Source organism: Lactuca sativa, chromosome 7 (genome assembly GCF_002870075.4).
Source record: "Lactuca sativa cultivar Salinas chromosome 7, Lsat_Salinas_v11, whole genome shotgun sequence".
NCBI lineage: Eukaryota > Viridiplantae > Streptophyta > Magnoliopsida > Asterales > Asteraceae > Lactuca > Lactuca sativa.
Genome location: NC_056629.2, coordinates 161,994,093 through 161,998,107, shown reverse-complemented (window position 1 = coordinate 161,998,107; position 4,015 = coordinate 161,994,093).

The window sequence follows — 4,015 nt, the reverse complement described above, 5'->3', positions numbered from 1 at the left end:
TACACCCATTAAGCGCCATTTTATAGGCAGCAACCTTATACCCACCTTATAGACCGGCTTCGTGAATGATGCCTACTAACGGTAAGACTAGCATTTTAATTATATATATATATATATATATATATATATATATATATATATATATATATATATATATATATATATATTAATCTTGTAATATTATATTAGTATAGGGTTGAATTTTAAACTTGTAAAATTCTAGGGTTTGAAATTTAAATTGTCTAAATTAACCTTTTAATCACAAAAGGTAAATTTCAAAACTTGAGGACAAGTTTTAAACTTTTCAAAACATAAGGGATCAAATAACAAATAATCTAAATCACATAATTATCCGTATTTGATTCATTTAATTATTGCAAAACAATTAACCAATTTAATTAAAATAATCAATCAATTATCACATAAGGAAATTATTATTCAATTTATTGGTAAATATCTTTAATTAGGTCAAGGATATACTCAAATATATGTTAAAATCGGATTTATATTGACCCATTAAGTTAAAGGCAAGTTTCCATAAGATAAACAGCAAGAAATCCCGAACTTAGCTCCTTCTGACGCTCGAACTTGCCGAGTTAAGGCCTACTCGCAGAGTACCACTATGGGACTCACCGAGTTCATCAGGCAGAAGAAAAAAATCGAATTTTGCAATCAACAATCAAGCAACTAATGCATTAATTCAATAGAAACCAATCAAGGCTCTGATACCACTAATGGGTTTGAGCCATAAGAACATTCCTATGTGCACATACAAACCCTAATGCTTGGATCTAGGTTTCTCTAATTGAACATGCAATGTAGCCAAGACTTTGATGATAGATCTAGTATAATAACACAAGAAAAAACAGATCTAAAGAATTACCTTAAGTTTCTTGCTTGAATCTTCTTGTCCTTGGAGCTTAGAGTCACAAATGTCACTCCTCTAATGGCTTACAAACACCAACTTAGCAAGAGGATGATTAGAGAGAGAGAGAGGGCAGGAAGTCAGCCAGGGTTTCTTCACAGGCAAGAGTGTCGATTTCCTTGACCCCATGGGTCTATTTATACTAGTGAGGCTCCTAGGGTTTCACCCTTAAACCCTAATTGGATAACTTAGGCCTTAAGCAATCCAATCTCCTTATGATAAGCCTTGGACGATTTCTAGGTCCTTCTAAACCCCCAAAAATGTCCACCCCTTATCCATGAAGGATTATAGCCCAAAGTACAACTATCATACAATTGACAGTTTATGCCTTTTTATTTAATTAATCTCTTTAAGTCACCAAATTAATTCCTAATTAATTTATGACTTATATTAATCAAATAACAATATTATTATTCTTTATATTATTCTCATAATATATTAATAATATTTCTTCTCTCATTATAAATCATCCTGTCAAGTTGCTATGGTGAAGGCACCCAAAATGACCATGCTCAATCGGGTCAAATACTTGCCTAATATAGTTGCAGCCTTAGACACTTTTCCAACAATTCCTTGTCAAACTTGAGAAGTGGAAGTCCTCGCACATGATCACCAAGAACTAGCTTGTTGATGTCTTTGAAGTTGAGGTGCGAGAGCCTTCAGTGCCATAGCCAACTTTTGTCACAATGCGCTTTCGTTAGTAAACATATAGATGGTTTCTCTCGTATTGGATTGAGGTTTAGTGGATACATTTCTCCTTTTCTTTGAGATTTCAGCAAAACAGTCTTAGTCTTCTTTTCTATTATTTCTGACCCTTCATCATCAAACGAAACTGATGTGTGTAAAACCCACTAGTTTTAAACCTACTTTTAATTATCAAATAACACACAAAAGGCAGTGAACCTATCAATTGTGGTATAGTTCAAGCAAGTAGGGTATCGAACACAGGGAACGGCAAATTAAATACTAAAAACTAATTTATCTAATTTAACTAATAAGTAGGGGTTTTCTCTAGTTTTACAAGACTAGAAACTTACTAATGATTACTTGTTAAGCTAGAAAATAAAGACTTTGACTAGATTCAATAACGGAGAAGTACTTCTATTTAGTTCAACTTAATTGATCCTATGGTTGATTTCAAGGTAAAAGTGCAATGGATTAATTCTTTTGCTAGTTACCGATTCAATTGATTAATTCCGTATTCACTTCATTAATCCTTAGCAAATAAATCAATTTAAACAATGGCCAGTTGTCTATTTCAATTAAATTTACTAGATATAATATTCGGGTTAAGTTAGACTTGCAATAGCTAATTAATTTATCTTTTAACTTCTTGTTTAATGGTCATCTCACAAGCTTGCACATAAATTTACTTGATTTTCTTATTAATCCTAGTTTCATGTTCACTACACTAGACATATGACAAAAAGTGTTCACTAAGCATATGAGATTGATAACTAATAGATGTTCATGCTAATTAATTATCTCCCTATTAACAGAAAATCAATTATCATTCACACACAAGGTTCTTTAGCAAGCTAAAATAACTAAATTAACCAACATAGAATTAATCCTACCAAGAATCAAACCATATTACCAGTTTCGTATCCCCAAATAGAAGTTTAAAGGGTTTAGCTCATAACTAAGGTAAATAACAGCAAACAAATAAGTTCAAGTTGCTTAATCATGTTGACAAAACAAAAGAAACAAGTAGAATGATGGAATTATGCCTTAATTACTCCCGGAATTGGATTCTAGCTTCCTTGGTCGACTTCTAGGGTTCTTCTGGCTTCTTATTCGCAGCTGAGCACTTCTGAATCGTCCCAGAACTTCTGCCTCTCGATCTGTGGAATTATCTTTAAATAAGCGGTCCGACTCGTCGAGTTAAGTGGTGACTCGTCGAGTCCCTCTCACATTCTCCGTATTGCGATAACTATCTGGGATCCCGAGTCATTATCCTTCTGATTCCTCGACTGGAGTCGTCGAGTAGCTATCTGACTCGACGAGTAGAAGCTTCTTTTTTAGTGTTTTCCTTCTTCATTCCACTCTCAATCTTCTAACTGCTTCTCTTGCTTCCTTTTACTTCCGAGCTTCATTTTTGGACTGAAAAATATAACTTAACACGTTTAAGTACCTTTTGTCCATAATATGCGATAATTTAGCTAATATATGAATAAAAAACTATACTAAATACACACTAAATATGCACATATCAAAATACCCCACACTTGTCTTTTGCTTGCCCTCAAGCAAAACTAAATTTTAATCATATTAGAATTATGTATAACAACTCCAATCTAACCCAGCCATTATGCTAAGACCGCAACGCATGCATTTGTGTCTAAAATTTTTCCTAAAGAACCCCCCCCCCCCCCCCCATATTCCAAATACTCACAATCCTCATAAACATTCACCCACTCACCCCGAACTATGCTCATTTTATGCAACCCTCCGAATCCGTCCGCAGAAAACCTCTTTACCCTTAAGGTATTTTTAATTGAGCAACCCAAGCATACATATTCTAGAAAATTACAATTTTTCGATACCACTATGGAATTCTTTGAATTCTTCACTTCCTTGATAATTTGATCTTGGATTTCTTTGAATTCACCACCTTGTATTGACTTTTGGCATCTTCAACTTTTTTTTGGATTTCTTGGAATTTTGATCTTTTGATCTTCACTTTATTTTCTCCAAAACTCTTTTTTTTTTTTTTAACATGTAACTCACTTTTTTTTTCACTCAAAACCCTACATGCTTAAGCAGGGGCGCTCAATCTCAACCTTTATTGGCTAATGATAACAATTTTCCTGGATACATTTCAGGTTTAGGCTGCTAAACATATTGCATCCCTCAGGCTGAGCAAGGTCGTGTTTTTGTCTCATGATTTCACTGGAATAAGGAAGCCACAAATGCACTAGAACGTATATAGGCTCAACTAAACATTTGGGTTATCATGCAATCATCAAACATAATACTAGCATGAACCCTAATTGCTTTACCAAAATTTTCTAAATTAATCCTAGCAATTTTAATGCAAAAATTTCAAAATTTATCTAAAATTTCAAGATTTTCGAATTTTAACTAAAA